Below are 19,347 nucleotides of genomic sequence, written 5' to 3' on the forward strand. Positions count from 1 at the left end.
ATTTACTGCATACTTAAGAAATATTGTTGAAGGGAACATGTCCATAAAAGTTCTTATTTCATCCCACTGAAACCTGAAATTCTCACTAAGACACAGACCGAAGGATTTCAACGCCCTTTGCACATAAAGAACTGGACAGATTTTTACATCTTAACTGCTTTTAACAGTCTCTAGGATCTTGCACATTAGGAGTCCCCAGGCATCATGCAGCAATATCCATAGGCAAACACTGTAGGAGAAGACCTGAAAAGTCCACAAAATAGTGAAATGTATTTCAACAATACAAAGCACACATTCCCAGAACTCAGAAAGAGAAATTCTAGTCCATATTATTCATTAGTTTCAAACACAAGCTACCAGAGAAACTTCTGCCACAAAAAGAAGTGGAAAATACAGAATCCTACCGAGGTGTCTATACGTCTATGATTTCCTAAGATCAATTCATTGCAGCAATTAATTGATCTTATCAGTCTTTCATAGTCTTTATTAGATCACAAATTCATACAAATGATTAACTTCTACCACTGCTTTCAGTACAGATCTGCTTAAGGACAAGTCTTTGGCACGTTCCTCAGTTTCATACTAATCTTGCAAATGTGCCAGTATACTAAGAAGAGAGGAACAAAAAAAAAACAACCCAAATCCTGATACTAAACAGCAAATGCTAGGCCAGAAATGCATTAGTTGTTAGGAAGAAAATACCAACAGCAGAACCAAAAATAGCTCTTCAATCATTTGTCTTTTCAAACCTCTCTATTCCTTCTTTTTGGGATCCATGCTTGTCATAACTGACTGTTTCTTATGCTTGCTCTGGGGTGTCTCAGAGCTTGTTTCCACTGAGATAAAAATATGCCTTTTTCTCAACCATGTTATTAGCAATCATAGCAAGTGGTTTTAATTCTTTTTCCTCCGTGACCTTTCTCGAGTTCTGCCTACTGTTTATCTAAAAGCAAAAGCTGGTTGATGCTTATCACATTTTTTCTTTTATCAAGTATTCAAATGAAAAGTGATGCTACCTCTTATTCTAACATATATGCAAGCCACCTGTAGTTGGGGGGCGGGGAAGATGGAAGATGTGCCCATTGGCAAAGCTGTGCCGTATCTGTTTTTCCCATTTATTAATTTTTTTTCATATCACAGCAACTTCTGTTTTACTTTTTTTTTATTTTTTTAAATGCGTGACTTGTTATCAGAAACAATTTGCTTGGGCTCACAAAAGCCAGCTTTTAGGCAACTCCAACTTAAATTGTAGTGACAGCCAAAGTAACAAGGCAGCAGAACTATCAAAAGTCACCTGTCAAAACAAGAGTATGTAAATACCAGTAAAAGTCAATAAACTCTGCATCTTTTGTGACACAGTGGCATTTCGTGATAGTTATTCCTCCCTAATAATTAACAGATGACAGTTCAGCTTTAAAACAAGGACAGTCTGTAATCAGTGACCCATCTATGCTGCTCAACCATCTGACCTGTCTCAAGGTCACTGTCTTTAGTAACTTGGTAAGAATTACATCATCTGTCCTAGTATAGGGCACTTACATCATCGATCAATACCTGAGATCTGAGGATTGTCAACAAATTCATGTTAGGGATGAGTTACAACTGGGCAGATACCACAAAAATGACACTCCTGTTCGGTCCAACCCACATCCCCATTAAGACTACATTATAAAACTATCAACTCTATTACTATTATTTGTATCACAGTGGGAACTGAGTGCTAAGCAAGATGGGGTGGAGGAGGTGCCACAGCAGCATACCCTTTGCAAAGACACAACAGCCTTTGGTTTGAAGAGCTCGCAGCAGCCTGAAGTGACAAGAGCAACGGAGGGTGGGAGCAAGAGGTGTAAGCAGATGGCAGCAGACCACATGTTATTTCAGTAAGCTTTTGGTGGCGGTTCAGTTTGAGGCGCAGTCACGTGTTCACCTCCAAAAGTGATAAGTGTTTTAAGCTATTTTAGTTTCCTTTGCCTTGAAACAGACCTGGCAGACGCAGACGGCAAGCTAAGGTGTCCCAGTGGAAGATGAGCAAATGGACAGCCGCTGGGTCGTTCCCTCCCCTACAGCTGGTTTGGGAGCGTAACGTGAGACGACACATTCAGAGTGGAAGAGATCGGTTCAGCAGAAGGTCTGGGAAAAAGAGGATAAAGATGAGCCACTTAAGAGTGAAATTGAGCAAAATGAGAGCTAGACTGAACCACAAATCAGCCTAGGTCACAGGGGGTCTATGTATAGCTTAGGCCCAGAGTCTGTCTCTTGGGTGCATTTGCAATTGTGCCTCTTCTGGCCGAGATCTTCTGGAAGGGGCAACTCCTCGATTCCCACTTACAGGAAACTGTTAGAGAGCTGGAGCTTGCTCTACCCACCTTCGCTCATCCAGGGTTTTGAACAGCCCTCAGGACAAGGGTAGACCGAGCGAAGCCCCACTAAAATGCTTCAGCAAAGACACCTATAGTAAGATTCAATAAAAGGTGGTAACTCACACATGGGGGAAGAGATAATGTACAGTAATACCTAGAGGCACTGACCTACTTGGCTCCTGTACAGGCATACAGCAAATGACAGTTCCTGTCTCAGATACAAAGAGCAATACTTGGAATAGGAGTCCCAGGGAGAGAGAACACCAAGCCGACGTTTTCACCCCTGGATACATTAAATTAGGTACCAATCCATACTTCGGGACCTATATAGCTGGCCTCCTTCACAGTAGTGCTGCGTGCACCCAGAGGCCCATTAAGGTAATGTGAAGGGTTGCAGATGACTTGCGTGCTCTGGAAATCAGGCCAGGACTAACCAGATTCAGTGGCTCTGACCTTAACAGACACGGTTGTGAAATGCAGACGAGACCCTAGCACTAGCATGGAAATTATATGAGGCTTCTAAAGCACAAATCAGATGCTGAATCTTACAAATACATATGCTGTAGCTGCGTGTCCTGAAATGTCTCTAAGGGCGAGGCCATTTTAAATGCTGATTCTTAAAACACTTGATTTTGCAGAGTGTAACTCCATAACCTGAAGGACAGATCACCTTCTTGTCCTCAGGCAGAATTTTAGTGTCACATACACACAGTGGATATATTTGCTGCACATCACTCAGTCTTCTCCCTATACACAAACAGACACACATCGGTCATCTTTAACGAGAGCAGAAAAATCATAGCATCAAAAAGGCAACCACAAGGAGCACATCTCAGATAAGGGTTTTTTTTGCATCAGATTAGGGCAAGTTCATGATAGCTGTATTTTCCTGGTAGGACCCACTCCTGTATGCGTCTCACCAAGAGGCAGGAAAACTCGCATCCTTTGGAGTAATTAGCAATACAAGGTCTGCCTCGGTGGGGCTCATTACAGGGTACGGGCATTAGCCCCTTTCTGTTGTTATAAATCCTTGGTGTATTTGCAATAACAAAAAATTACTTTCAGAGTTGTTTGTTTGTTTGTTTGTTAAAGTACTTCAAGTTCAAAGTGTTCAATGCCTTACTCAGGTCACATTTACAGCTGATTTAATAGGGAAGTGCTGCTCCAGAAGGTACTTTTTACCTTTGCAGACTAGAGAATAATTACACACAGAGAGGCTAACTCTACCATCCGCTGTGCCAGTTTTATGCTGAAATAACTCCACTGATTGATGAAATTAAGATGGAATGAGACTGCAGTAATCTAATACTGAAACAGGCCACAAAAAAATAAAATCTGCTTTGTTAAAAATGTAGTCAACTCAAGAGATTTCCTTCCTCATTCTCTACACAGAAAAGCTCTTGTATTTTTTCCACATGAGGAATTTTGAAAAAGCAAGGCCTGTAGGATTCTGGGGTCTTTTTTAATTTTATTTTTATTTTTGGCTATTATATCATGCTCCATGGGAAAGCTCAGCACAAAGCTAAGTGCACATTCCTCACAGGTAAGAGGAAATTAAAATACAAGACGAAAATAACCCGTCTATACAGCTTACCATGTAGTTTATCAAGCGGATAAATATGAAGTTAAATAAAAAGTTAAATGCTACTTCAGTTACATGACTGCTAGCTCTTTATCGCTGTCTCAGAACCCAGCTGTGTTCTGTGGAGGAGGAAACATGTCAGTGCAGCAAATTTTACCTGCAATGAGAAGTAATTTATTGTGCCTAACTGTGAAAAGCAAATTGGTATCATCATCTAGAAGTTTGTATCTCACAAGTGTTGTTTCTGTAATTTGCCTTTCTTTTAGAAAGGACTAAGATTAGAACAGCAATGCAAAAACTTGCAGCTAAAATTAAATTAAGCTGGATTTCATGAAAAGTTGTTAGATGAGAAGGGCTGAAAGGAGATGTGAGTACAACACAAAAAGAAGCACAACAGAGTTAAGAAAAAATAAGCTATTTCTTAATTGCTAGTGAGATACCTTAGTCTCAGATACCACCAAAAAATCTAAGAAAAAAAAAGACCTTTTCCTTTTAAAATGTGCCCCTAGTAAGCCAATTTGATAATTGAAGAAAATGAAAGAGCAAAAGAATTGGACATTCTTTTTAACCAAGATTGTGTTCACCTAAAGAAGACAATCTGCATAAGCATGACTGGGGAGGAGGCATTAAAAGAAATCTAAGTTAAGGACCAAACTAAAAATCCAACGCTCACCCTGAGGCACCTCACCAGGGGATTTCTTTAAACACTCTCTAAAATGCCATCACTTTTCCCAGCAGCAAGGATGACAGTATTTGTATTTTACTGCTGGAGCAGTAGCTAGTTAAGGTTAAGAAAACTGAACAGGATGGGGTGGGACAACGGTTGGGACAGGAATTGCGTACGTCGCTGAATGTTCCCATTGCTTTGCAATTGCTCGACTGCGTAAGAGGGAAAGAAGACAAGGGCTTTCCAACAACTGGTTTATGTCTCCTCTGGAAGAACTCTTTGCTCTGCAGCCACCCAGCTCCCACAGAGGTAAGGTATAAAAGCCCGAGCTCTTACTAGCCCGTTTACAAAAATAAACTCCAATCTTCTACACTGCTCAAGTATTATACACAACTAAGGAGCCTCCTGTTCCTCAACACACCACCAGCACCTCCTGGTACACTTACTTTCCACTCTCTCCTCTCTTGCCCCTTCCTATCCGACTTTTTCAGCTGTCTTGTACTCTCTCTCCCTCTCCTGCAGTACTTGCTCCCATCTCCTTTACCCTTCCAACCCATCCCTCAACCTGTAGCTCCTTCCCAAGTTACGTGGCTTTCCAGCTTCTCTCCCAGACGCTGTGGTTATCCATCCCGCTGTTCTGTTTCTCTGCTGATAATCTGTTTTTAATAACAGGCCCTGGTTTTGGTGTGGTTTTTCTTTTGTTTGTTTGCTTGCTTTTAACTAACACCAAAAACTCAGAAAAAAAGGTGACAGGTATCTAAGGAGCTTATAATAGAATAAAGCATCACCTTTGCCTTTCTTTTAGAAGGCAGAAGCTAAAAAATGTCATAGTCAAAGGCAGAGCTGAAATTTATAAAAACTAACTGGAATCAGTATTCAGGACAGATGGGTTGACACCCCTTCTTGCCAAGATAAGCGCCAGGCTCACAGGACCTTGCTATTACATGATTTCAGAAAAGAAGGCACCTCCATCAGCATAAAACCAGATCTTCAGGCTGCACTGCTTCAAAATGGAGCATGGAAAATACCACCCAGCTGACTCCCAGGAGAAGCCTTCCCATATGTAAGGGAAGGGGGGGGCAAATCCTGCAGCATAAGAGAAAAAGAAGCACAGAGTGGTTAAGTGTAATGCCCCCAAATGAGACAGCAAGTTGGCAGCAACACAAGTACAGAGAATTTTCAGGGCTCCTTGGACTTTGGCTACACCAAACTGCTAGAGGAAAGCTCTTCTTCCTTAGCTGTTAAGTATGGCACAGCTGTAAAAGAAGGCTGCTTTAACCACAGACCTTGGTTAAAGAAAGACCCTACACAGCACACCAAAGCCAGAGAAACTGTCCTCTGGGGACACTTTTCTCTAATGAGGTCAGGGAGCTGTGCTCCTCTGGCAGCCACTCTTTAGTGAGGGTTTCACCCTAGTGCACCTCAGCAAGTTGCAACCTCCTCACTCAGGTCAGCCTTCACCTCCCAACGCGGAACACCCTGATGAAGGCGATGAAGAGTAAAGCTTAACTGATGGCCAATGCAGCAGGTGTGGTAACGTTCGCTTGGTGATAGCAGCTTGGAGCATGGAAATTATTCTCTTCACCCTTTTATTTCCCCTGGCTCTCCAAACGAGTGCCTTCTGCTTGCCGTTGCGGTGAGAGTGACTTTCTGAGGGAAAGGCCCTGGAGAAAGCAGAACTGCACAGTGGCTGCTGTGAGCAAGAATTTGCCTTGCAAAATGACCAGGCCACCCCAAAGCCCCAAGTGTGACAGGGCACCGACAGAAAAACTGTAATAAATGTGCTCAACCGCACAGAAAGGCGTACCATGCAGGCTGCACTGATGGCAACGAAAAACTCAAATATGGCCAAATACCACTGTGAAGGTCTTTGGTGCAACGGTTAGGGGACTGGAAATGGCCTGTTCTCAAGGAGAGCATGGGGAAAAATGCACTCCGTGGGGAAATGAAGGTGAATAAAGCAGAATACATGCCTGCGTTGGGCACAGAAGCTGCCCTGTTTCGGGATGCAGTCTGCTCTCGCTGATGGCTCTTTCCTGCTGCTCACAGCAGACTTCAGCAGAACTACTGCTTGTGCTTTCTAGCAGCGAAAGCAGGACCAAGCCTGTATTCAAATCAGTATTGACGCCACACTTACTCTCAGTTTTACTCTCTAACGGCAGAAACTGGTGGTAGTCAGTAAAGGCTTGTTAGGCATATTCAAATGAGCTCAGTGCATTTCTACGTGCAATTAATTGTGATTTATTTGAAGGCAATCTGTTAGCACTCCCTTTTTCTGCTTCCTATAACTCCAATTAATGAGGGCCAAGCCTCAATCTGAAACAGTTTTATTTCATGTCTTGAACAAAATGATGGAAAAAAAGGTTTATTATCCAAACCAATAAAGTGCTCTGACAAAAAAAATAAGTAAAAAAAATTCTTTGCATCTTTCAGAAAAACAAATGTTTTAAGGACAAAGGTTGGGCAAGCTAGATTAAATAACCGTAGCAAGTTAAGACTCTGGAAGCCAAACAGTTTTTATTTAATAAGAAGCTAAGTGGTGTTTCTGCCACCACTGCTATTAGTCCTCTGCTTTCCACTGTTCTCTGTTTAGTGTCTACGTGTCTTATGGCCTCGGAAAACAAACTAACTATAATGTCTCTAAAGCAAAGGAGCAAGGAAATAAGCATGTCTTGTCTGTTATAAATTAGCTATATGTATTTTTGAATCTGTAGTTTGCCTGTTTAAAAACATTTCCAATAGCTCTTTTGCATTTAGGAGGGAGAAAATCCACTTCTATTTTCTCTAGTATTTCAAGTCAAGCGTTTAGGTAGCATAAAACCCAGATTATTTCTTAAAACATTTTTGTCCTAGTCAGCAAGAGTTGGGGTTGGTGACTCTCTATGGGTTTCACCCATCCACTGAAACGTTCTATCACTCTTCCCTGAAGAACTTCAACACAGTGCTAACAGTGGACCCTCTGCACTAAATACGAGTGAAAAGACCATACCCGTGAACAGTCTTTTGTCCTCCAACGTCTACACAGAGTGAAAACAACTGGTCATACTGGCCCTCAGGTTACAGGTACCCCCTAAAAGAGAGGAGATGTATGCTTTTACGGATACAAGCTTCACGGTGAGATTTAGAAATGGAATAGAAATCTGTGGATTTTTCAAGTGCTTTCCGACTACCTTTTCCTTATGTCAGTCCAACAAAATAGCTAGCTATACATAACTTGAGCTGCGTAAGCAAGTTCCTTTCGTAATATACTAAGTGCTTTGATACAATGCTGGTTGGCACTTCAGACCCTAAGCCAGGTTTGCTAAAATCTGTCCAAATACCATAAACGAAAAGATGAAGGAGCTGTGCTACAAATAGAGCAACTGCAGAGGCTACGGCCCTGCCCACATTCACTCTCATGTATTTTTACACAAAGCCTAGCACTGTATGATGTGGGTGCCAGCTATAGCTTGTACCATACTGCCAACACAACAGGATCCAAAAACAGATAACAAGGAAAATTCTAGGGCAGTGTCTGTGTACTATGAGGAATAAGATTTGTTGTTTTTTTAAGAATCATCATTGTAACACGTTTCATAGACGTTGAAAATACGGATGCAAATCGCACTACAACTGTCAGTCAAAAATCATTTCAAACTCATCACCTCCCTCCCCAGAAGGGAGATTTTTTGAGTGAGGTTCTGCTCTAGCTCCTGCCTCCACTGCAGAGAGTGTCATATCATGACACAATAATGTCATGACAGGTTTATAAAGCGTGATGGATTTCACTGTATGAACAAGGTAATTTTACAGTCATGGTCAGAGCCTCTGGTACAGCCCTGCCAGACTGCACAGTCCCAGCACACACACAACCTTAGCACTGTTAATTCAGTCATACAGAAAGTTTTTCAGGTTCATGGGATCTTACTTAGGTAAGGCTTTATGAAGTAACTTTCCAGCAATATTTTGCAGCAGCAAGGTTGACTTCTTTCCTTCCGCCGAGCTCACTGAACCCGGAGAAACGCTGCCTGTTTGTTCTCCTTGTGCCACAAACAAGCTCTCTGACTCCCAGGCTTACCACAGCTAACTTTTAGATACTGACATGAGAGGACAGAAAACAAAAAAGAAAATTGTGATGGTGGAAGAAAAACCTCTGAATTGTTTGCAATTTGATGTCCTTCTATTTCAGATTTTATCTCAGAGTAGAAATCCCCAGCTGAAACAGCTGTGAATTTCTTTAACCATTTACCCCCACAGGGGTCTGCAAGAGTCAACAGTTCTGCCATCCTGCGAACATTTTCGCCTTTTATTTCCCTTTACTTCCCCGTGAATGACGCTGCGCTGTAGTAACCTTCAGTTTGGCAAAGACAGAGCCGACCTAGAAGCCTGCTCGTGCTGCTCCACGCACACGCAGAGAAAGCATTTCGAGCAGCACAGGCGGCCCCGCTCTGCTCCCCCTGCCACAAGCAGCCCCCAGCAGCAGCTCACGTGCCACCTGCAGGGCTGCTGGCACCAACAAGAAGCAAAACGAGGGCTGAGACAAATGGGTTACATCTCCCCGCCCCAACCTGCATCCCATCAGGTCACCAGGGAAATTCACCTCAGGGACTCCACTCCTCCAGGCGGACGGTGCGGGCTGGCACTCCCCTCACCCTTGCCTTTTCCTTCACCCACACCTCGTGGGCCCACCACCCCAGGGGCCCATAATCTGCAGGTCCATCGCCTCGCGGGCCCACCACCCCGTGGGGCCCACCACCTCATGGGCCCACCGCAGGCAGCGGTGCCTCAGGCAGGTCGCGCAGCACGTCGCCATCGCTGTCTGTGGTGGGGATTTGCTGGCATCGTGCTGACAGTTCGGCTAAGCTACCCCACGGGCTGGACTCCAACAGGATTTAAGCTTTTCCATTCTGTTGAGAAATACTACCAGCCTCAGCCTGTGGCTCAGCCCTATCGCAGCTCAGTGCCTGGGAAAAGCTCCTCACACCCCTCTGCTTGCCACAGACATTCAGGGTGCCCTCCTGACGTATTTATTGGGCTGGCAAAACCAGAAATGGTCGGCACATCCAGCGCCGGCCCCTCTTCTTGTTATTATTACTATCACTCTTTTCCCAAATGGCACCGAGGAAGTGGTGGCACTGACATTCCCTTGCTGAGAGCCCCGGTCAGACTCACTGCGAGGTCTGAATCACCCCACGCAAGCCTCCACTGGAGGCCTGGAAAGGCAACCAAAGCTGCTCAGGCTGATCCTGAGATGCAGGACACTGCGCTAGTGGAAGCCTCCAGACTAGAAATCCAATTTCACGATCAAAAGCCAATCACAAGGAGCTTTACTACATTTGGGATTTATGACGGAAGCGCCTCAAATTTCTATTTTAAATCATTCCTCCCAGCAGGCTAGCTTTCCTTTTGCACCGCCTTCCTCTCCACCTACGGCATTTCAAGGCCTTCGCTTTTACTATAATCTGGAGAAAAAAAGGGGTTGCTAATACCTTTATTTGTTCTGCGGACTAGAGAACATCTGGATCCCAAAATGACAACGAAAGAAGAGAAATTAAAAATATATGTACCTGCACTAAGAAATCAAGGATTTACTTTTCCTAAGAACACTCAAAATGCAACAAAGGAAAACTAGGGAATATCAGTCTTCCACAGAATAAGTGATTCAATTTTCACTCACGGAAAAAGGACTATATTTAGAAGGCATAACAGATTACTTTTTCTGCTGGTAAATTCAGTGGAATTAAGAGAACCAGATGGCCAAATATCTATGGAGTATTCAGATCTATTACACTGAAACATTAGAGAGGAAGAAATCCTACACGTCTTGAGAGTAGCCTGTGCAGACCACATAATAACGAATGAGATCATTATGCGCTGCCTTGAAGCGAATGGTCTTTTGACTTTCAACAGTTTATGTGTGTCTTGGAATTTCAAGAAATTAACATTTTTTTCTATTTAAAAAAAAATCCTGAAGCACCATTCCTTCTGATTTAGCACAAAGATTATACGATGAAAAACCTCTACTCCCAGTAAATAATCATTTGGCAACCTCAGTGATCACAGGATTTGAAAATACTGGTGTTACAAAACACTGGTTTACTATTTAAGGGCGAGTGAAAAATGAAAAGCACAGCTCAGAATCCCAGCCTGAAAAAAATCAACACGCCCACCACAGCATCACTGCTGCACACAGTGAAAAACATCCCCACAAAGGGGAAACAATATCACCAGTTTAACACTCCAGCAAAGAAGAATTCCTGGACGAATTGTGTCAGCAACTCCACAGGATCCTCTCACGATGGAAGAAGTTTCACTGCGAGCTGATGGCATCAAGGAGCACACCTACAGCTTTTGCTCAGTTTTAAACCCATGCCAAGTCCTCACCCTGCAGAACAGAGAAAGGATGAGGCAGTGCTGAGTGCCCAGGGAGGGGACTGGGGAGATGCAGCCTCGGCTCCCTGCCAGCACATGAGCATACCTTTGGGCTTGATTCTGCCACCTGAGTGATGGAGACACCACCAGGTCCCCATCAGAGGGAAGCACTGGGGGTCAGGCCCAGGAAAGGCCGAGATGCTCAGGAGGGTGCTGCTGTGCTGCACACAGACTTCCTAGGCAGTCCTTGGAAAGCAAATCCTGCATTGCTGTACTCTGCTCTTTGAGAAACAGACAACTAGAACTGGAGGTGGAAGATGAAGGAAGCGGCTAACTTTGAATTTAACATAGACAATGAAATTCTGGCAAAAACTACACTTGAAAAATCACTGTTTTAGGCACACTTCAAAAATAATAATAGCAGCTCTGTTTTAATTTTACGGCTGTAGTTACCTTAACATTTGCAGTATCGCCATGTTTCTGAAATACAATCAATGATCATTAGAAAGGAGAATAGTTTTAAGATGAAATCTGATGTTACATTTTCTCAGGCTGCAAACAAACGTGATGAGCACTGACACGAAAAGCATTTGAGCTGTGCAAACAGTGTTTTGTTCTATAAACACTAATAGGAAAGCACCTACCAATGCAGCCTTGACTCAGTCTAGCTGATTAAAAACTATTTTAAGCAATGTCCCTATACATTGTGTTAAAAATAATTTAATGTTCTGTTTTATAACAGGGAACTGAAAAACAAGATGACAACTGAAGAAACATAATGTGAAACACAGGCTCTGGTTTTAAAGGATGTTCATGGTGTAGAGGATCATGAAATGATTTTCTAATGGTATTTTCCTTTTTTCTCCCCACAAACTTTAATATGAGCATGTTCTCAAACCACGCATCCCTAGAAAGTATTTACTGGGAGGATTTCCCTCCTGCTTACCCACAAACTGTTCAACCCCCACAAAACTGAAAAAATTGCACATGTCAGCCCAACTAATTAATTCAAGCTCACAAATAGCTACCCAATCATTGAAATAACTGTACCTACACAGTATTTTCCCACACCATTTTACTGATTTATTTTATGTTTAGATAGTCTAATACATCAATCAGTGTGAAAAGGACCCAAAGGGTAAATTAATTAGATGGTCTATGCCTTGTTCATGATCTTTTTACTTGCCTCAAGAGTGTAAAGTGACCTTTATGTGTACGAAAATCAAGATGTAGGACTTGTACTTTTTGTACTACTGATGTGAAAACCTTAGCTGTACTCCTAGTTTTGGCTGCAGTTGTTGTAGTCCCAGAAATGACCCTTGGGGCTACAAGGTTCTTGGGTCACAAATAAAACAAAACCAAAAACCATAAATCAACCTCCTTGTGGTTTCCTTAACTAAACTACAGAATCTTGTCCCATGCAGGGGAAACCTCAGTGTTTGTGTACCTGTTAACTGCTTTTTACACTTCTGCAGTTAATTCAAACATTTTCCTGGTCCACATCAAGCAAGCTGCCAGATGTCAGACACACCAACAGCTCGCTGAGGGTCAGCATAGTGAGCGTCCTGCCCATGAGCCTAAGCATCCACACACAAACCACTCGACACGCACACACAGGTAGGTTAAAAAGGGGGGGCCTTTGGTAGGCATTTGGAGAAAGCTGTGAATTCCCATCTCTGTGACACGGTACACATAGTGCATTATCATATCTATGCTGTATGCCCGACACCCAAGCTGCCTGGAAAATAGCTGCCATCATTACCGTTAGCTCCACATTCCTGTGGTCAGCACCCTCTCATAGCTGAAGCCATGAGCTCCTTCTCAGCAACACGTGACCCAGCACCCAAAAATATGAGCCTGCCAGAGGAAGGATGAGCATCAGTAAAACACCTTTTTTTGGAACCGGTTTTGACTTACTGTTATGCTAAAGCACCACTACCATTGCTAGTCAGACCTGGTGCAAGCCAGAGCATCAGCTTCGGTGCTTTCCTTCTAGGAGGAGGAGAAGCCCTTAACTAGCAGATCAAATATCCAATACACTCAATCCACTTCAAGTAATGCTGTACTAAAAAAGGACACTTAACCAGAAGTCCTAAGTAACAGCTTTGTATCTTGATCCCAGGCACAGCACAAGCACCTGCAGCTCGGGGTGCCTGGAATATGTGCAACCAGCCCCTTACAGGGTCGGAGAAGAAAGCCCAGTTGCCACTCTCACCCTCTCCCCCTGGCAAATACTCACTTATTCAAGGGAATTTTTTCTGCTAGGAAATGATTAGAGACTAACTACTCATTTCCATTAAATCACTGGGCAATGATTCCAATAGGGGTTCCAATGCAGGAGGTCAGGTTCAGATTTCACCTAAATAAGCATAAATTAGGTTAATATACATAATTCCAGAGACGTTACAGAATTTTAAGAAAGAGGAGATTTGTCCTTTAGTTATGATCGATGAAGGCCAAACGCAAACTTGCAGTTTGGACTGAAAGGCTTTGAACACTGGGGAATGCATCTCACGGGTGTAACTCAGGTTAATGACCAGGGAAATTAGGCTGGTCAGTACTAGCTGAGAATGTGGCCATGTTTTGGACTTCCTTGTATAAAGGATAAATATAACCAGCCAGGTAGAGCAGACAGAGACAGACAGCTGTTAAAAGCTCCATAGATAATCCACTGGCAGTATCACCCACGTAAAGCAGATTCTGATGAAATTTCATAGACAATAGTCCTGGAGCTCTGATACCATAATGCAGTTGAAATCCAAAGAATATGGTGGTGTTTGTTTTTTGTTGTTGTTTTGTTTAAGTGACACAGGTGATTGTCCCTTTATTTCATAAGAGAAGGCCAGCCACATCTGATAACACACTTCACAAATCACTAACATGGTGGAATTTACTTACTGCTTCTTATTCTCAGAACACATACAGAGAAGGAATTACGAAATACTGTCAATCAGAGCAATACCAACTTGCTAAACAGCGATCTATTTCATTTCCAAATGTTGCTGCTGCTAAAACTTACCGAAAGAATTGTCTCTCCTGATCACTTCTCCAAATAGTCTGTCCAATAGCACAAGGCTGAGGCAGAGAAGCTGACACAAGTTGCATTCTGCAGCACAACATGTTTTTTATCACGACATTTTGAACTCAAAACTGAAAAGAAATAATTCTGAAGCACATTTTAGTGCAGAGCTCACAAGGAAAAGGCTGCAATTCCAGACTTTTATTGACATTCAAGCCTGTAATGCTTCACTCCCACTATTGTTCTGAATGCTGAATAGACACCCTCCTCGACACGCACACTCGCACACGCGCTCACACGCGCTGTGTGTTACATCATGTACTTCACTGCTAATAGTAAACCCGGCAGAAAGGAATTTTATTTTTACACTTTCACACCACCCACTCCTAATTAATGTCAATCAGTGTCTCCTGCATAGTACACACTGCAAATATGCATGGCCTTATCTGTGCTGGGTTGGGTTTTTTTTGGCAAAAATTTCCACTGTTGCTAAAAACTGACTGGGCTCCACGAATGGTGATGGATCCGCACAGGACCAGCCTGGAGACACACCACCCTCCCGAGGAGCCATTAAAATGGTCTGACTTTGGGGGAATGCTTCTGTTGGTTTGCTCGTGCTTTCCCTACCACCAGCCCGGCCACAAATGGGAAGCCATTCTCTGGTTCAGAAGAGCTGTTGCAGGCTTCGCAAAGTGCAAGAAGAGGGAGCAGGGAGTTGTCAGTACATCCTGACAGCTGCCGGGAACAGGCGCAGCGGTGGGAGGGACAGCAAGGGAATCTTGCTGTTGACTTCAGCGGAGCCGGCATTTCAGTCCATGCTGTTTAGACCAGAGCCAGGCAATTAAAAACACCGTCAGCTACCGGGTATGCGTCTATACCTACACTGCCAAGCCGTCCCAATAACCACCACAGCAGCAGAAGTCAGGGTGGGAAAATTTTGCCCCGAAAACCCAAAGCAGGCAAACTTGCTTTCCCAGCACACACGCACACACACCACTCACTTCTTTTTATAGACTGCTTTTCCCTCTGATGCAAAAGTAAATCCAGCTCAGATGATTTCCCTGCCTTAACTTTTGTACAAGAGGAAGACAGAAAGCTAAAAAAAGAAAATTAGACACTTCATGAAATCCGTGATTAAGACACAGAAACTAACAAGACAGATGGGCTGAAACATTCAGGGAGCTTCAGTTCATCAGCCCATGTTTTTCAAAAATCTCCAGTAAGCTATTGTCTTCCACATTTAGAGTTTTAAAATCCCATTTTTCCTTCCAATAATTTAGCACCATTTCTAAACTTGGAGTCCCCTTGTCAGGTATTCCAAAATATTTACTCAAAGGGCACACTGTCCTAGAACCCAGCTACGTTTTTTCCCTCCCCTTTCCTTTGTCTCGTTGTCAGGTGCAGCTACACACATTCGCTGGAGTGCCCTGGCACGCAGCCTTCAGATCTCGTCTGGCTGAATGCATTCACCCTACGACGTTTGCTAACCAGCGGGGACAGGCGAGCACGCTATTATAGCCACACGCGCTGGCCGGTCCTCCCCAGTACATCCCGCAAGGCAAGACCTCAAATTTCACAGGTAATGCTTCATCTCGGGCTACCCTTCCTCACCTCCTGTCCCTCCCTGCATCACAGACACCAGCAGAAGGCTGTCAGCAGGAGGTAAGGGCCAGCACCCGCTACAGGCAGTGCATCCCAAATGCTGGGGAGCGCTGTCTGCCCCAGGGGAAGCCCTCCTTCCAGCTACATGCTGGCCCGCAGCCACCCGAGGGATTCGGGAGAATGCAGGACAACAGCAGGACCTGGCCAGCAGGAGGGTGGAGGTGAGGATGCAGAGCAGGGCAGCAGGGGGATGCAGCTTGGGCATCACCGAGCTGCACCTCGCTCTGCTGCACTGCCACTTCGCTCCCTTGCTGATGTTCCGGGGAGGAACCACTGCCAACATCGGTCGTGTGAGTGAGACCAGTTACACAGAAATGTTATCTCCTCGGGGTAAGGAGGAGCACTCAATACCACGCTCACTGAGAACAAGGGCTGACAAGGGTGGTCCGGCTCCCCCCTCAAGCTCCTTGCTCAGAACTAGCACCCAGGCAGGTCCACAAGGCATTCCTTCCCCCATCGGGAATGCGTTCCTCCTTTCTGCAGGGTGCACAAAGCAGCCGCTCACCCAGGATGAAAAGAAAGAGACAGGGCGGGAGGGGGGGAGGAGAAAAAGAAATAAAAACCTGTGACTCCGCACTTGGCAAAAGCCAGCGATCAGCAACAACTGCCGAACGCTGAGTCACTTCTTTCCCTTCCACCTGGCGAGTGGCTGCCCAGATCCATTCAGCAGAAAGCCTCTTTTCATTGAAACTGGCATAAATCTGGAGTAATTCCCTCCGCTCCAGTGGAACTGCTACGGATTTACGGCAGCGTGACACAACAGGCAGAATCCAGGCCACGAAGAGCTGCAAGCCCAGGTTTTCCTGCAAGGGAGCGTGCCGCTGTGCTCTCGCGGGCCCCGATGTTAGCTGTGCATCGGCGCTGACGCCGTCGCTGCTTCTATTTTTCACGATGCTGTAATCTCCAGCAGATGCTCTGCGAGCAGAACCCTTGGAAGAAATCTCCCTCCTTCACGCACTTCGGGAGAATTTTGACAATCTCTGAGCAGAAGAGTGTTTAATAGCTTGAATTAATTATTTTTTCAGATCTAATTTTTTTCTTTCTTCAGATTTCATTTAATGCTCTAATTTGGTTTTGCCAAGATTTATAATTATTATTTTTTAACGTCTCACTGGACTGTGTGAAACAAGAGTTCAGAAGACGGCAGAAATATCTTCCGTGCAGATGATGTGTGAATAAGCAAGGGAGAAGATCAAGATTTAGGGAATACCAATCAGCTTTGCCAGACAATTATCTACTGTATTTATGTTCTCAGCTTAAGCAAAAGCATTGTGAGAGGATTTATGCATGCATTAGAAGGCTTCTATAAGCGAGGAAAAAGCCTGAAAAAGCTCCATATATTCCCCCCTCCGAGTGCACTGTGCAGTGGCAGGCAGAATAACAAATGACGCTTGAACACAAAAAGCAACCTTTGAGACAGAACTCTTCCAACAGATAAGAGTTTCCTCTTTACTATAAATACTACACCTATGTGAAAAATGCATTCGCCTATATACCGAGGGACTGGCAGGGTTTTTCTAAACAAACGCAATGAGTCTTGTCTGTCCTGGTTAAGTACATTTTACAACATTAAGAATAGGATGTAACTGCCTAGAAACAGCAGCATTCATGCAGTCCTTTCAACAAGGGGAACACAGTGTGCTCTACAAATATTAATTTAGAGTGAACAACCAAGGAGGTATGCAAATACTACTCCCAGCTTCAACCGGAGAAGACTGAGCACAGCGGAGCTGCGAGGGGGATTTTCAGTAGCATTTAAGGGAGCCAGCTCAAAGCCAGGGACACTTGCGTGTCTGCAAGTGCTTTTGATGGCCCTGTCCTCACCGACTTCCTAGCTGTGCTGTAAATCAGAGCCCGAAACTGAAGCCCTGCTCCTTCTCCTCAGGGGACCCTGACGAGCAAACATTTTCTCTGCCCTGACTGGTTCCACTGCCAAAATCAACAAGGCAGTGTGCGGACACGGGTGCACCCTGCGGCACCTTCCAGGTCCGAGAGGCCCGGCTGGGACATACCAGCTCCTTCCCCATCCCCCTGCTGGAGCTCCCCCCCCACAGACACCAAACTTTAGGGTTTTGTCCAGAATCACGGTTGTGTGTGGAACCGAGCAGGGCCAGCACCTCGACTCACAACCTGGAAAGCTGAAGGCTCCCTGGTTTCGGCATTGTCTAAGATAAACCACTGCAGACATTTAGCTGGGGAAGAGGAACTGCAAACATCCCCCGCTGGGTACTGCCACCTCCACCATTGTCCAAAAAGCAATTCTGGCCACTGACAGGGTAAAAGCAGAGCAAAGCAGGAGCTTCAGCAACTGTCAGCAGCTTCGTATTTTCTGGGAGGGGCAACGCTGAAGAACCCTTGGGACACAACTGACGAGGACAAGGCCAGAACATGAAGAAGTCCGACAGTCCTCACGGTGTATTTTGCTTTTTTAAGTTCCATCTCTTATTTAAAGGGAGGAGAGAAACATTTGTGAAGTAAAAGAAGCAGACAAGGAAAGAAGAGCTGAAACAGGAAGATCTAAGTGACCTGAAAAGAGGCATCTCCTGGACCATTTTTTTCTACCACTCAACAGAGTATCATGAGACGAGAAGTGAAAGGCAGAGAAATGGGTATCTCGGGGAGGTACAGCCCTGCAGCTGCTTCCACGTGAAGACAACACCTTTGACCAGCAGCTCGAAGAAGGCGATCCCCTTAGCAACCATACACTAAAGACACTTAAGACTGTCCAACTACCTGCTTCCAAAGCCTTGGTTTTAGGTGATTATAACTCTTTTACAAGTATTTCAGTTAGAATCTTCCATTCAAGCGTCTGCCTCAGACTGATTTTTTTGGGGGAAAGTTTCAGCAAAAGAAGGTTGAGATCTTCTGCAGAAAGACAGTAGACATATATCAGTAGCTTCGACTGTATTAAATTTACTTCTGCTGCTGTTGTTCTTACTGATTTATTGAGATATAAAAATGGCTTCAGGCTCTGGAGCAAGCTTGAAAATTTGGCAAAAAGGTTATGCTGATCAGAGATGTGTTTTTAGCTATTCCTCTGAAAAAATCACCTACATATGGTCAATTTAAAATCCCTGGGAAAACAAAAAAAAAATCATCATCTGGCCTTCAGACTTTTCACCAGTGTAAACTTCATGCCTCAGGCCTCAGCACAGCTCCATACGGGCCATGGCATCTATGAAAGGGTCTGTCCTCACGGGATTTGCTGCAGAACAAAAGACTGAGTTCTGAACAGCTTTGGGACTTTTTAAATCAAGAAGCCATAGTTAGCAAATAAAGATGCAGTTATCTCAATATATCGTTCCTTACCTGAATACGAACAGGAACAAGGAAGAGACACAGAAACACAGAGAAAGGTTTGCACTTTCTGTTTGATTTTGTTCGAAGAAAGTAAATCCACACTAGCTGCAAAGCACAGGCAGTTAAAATATCCCAAGCACAGAACTTAGCAGGACAAATATTTTCTGGTAACACAGCATGACTGTATCTAAGATTCATGGTCTGCTGTTCTCTGAAGTATTCTTTCTCCCTTTTCAGGGTCAACACGCAGAGAGAGTGACACCGGAATGCCAAACTGCCCTCCCTGTACTGCAGGGCACCTCTTCAAGGCACCCCACAAAATGCCATTTCTTAATTGTCAGAAATCTTTGTTAACAAATTTCCCTTTTCATTTTTTGTGAACTGTGCTTTTCTTTTTTTGTTTGTA

The 19,347-nt window shown here is 44.2% G+C and overlaps 1 protein-coding gene across 22 annotated transcripts in view; it reads right to left on the bottom strand.

Moving 5' to 3' along the window:
* Window positions 1-19,347, bottom strand: part of ATXN1 (ataxin 1) — a 215,768-nt gene that overhangs the window by 114,780 nt on the left and 81,641 nt on the right. For 10 of the 22 annotated variants that reach the window (XR_007707794.1, XM_050708625.1, XM_035549614.2 and 7 more), the window contains one exon: window positions 1,984-2,130. The exons of the other annotated variants lie outside the window; for them this stretch is intronic. The gene's annotated coding sequence lies outside the window, so the exon portion shown is untranslated. The remainder of the gene's footprint in view (window positions 1-1,983; window positions 2,131-19,347) is intronic. 22 annotated transcript variants of the gene reach the window in all.

Source organism: Cygnus atratus, chromosome 2, assembly GCF_013377495.2.
Source record: "Cygnus atratus isolate AKBS03 ecotype Queensland, Australia chromosome 2, CAtr_DNAZoo_HiC_assembly, whole genome shotgun sequence".
In the NCBI taxonomy this organism is placed as follows: domain Eukaryota; kingdom Metazoa; phylum Chordata; class Aves; order Anseriformes; family Anatidae; genus Cygnus; species Cygnus atratus.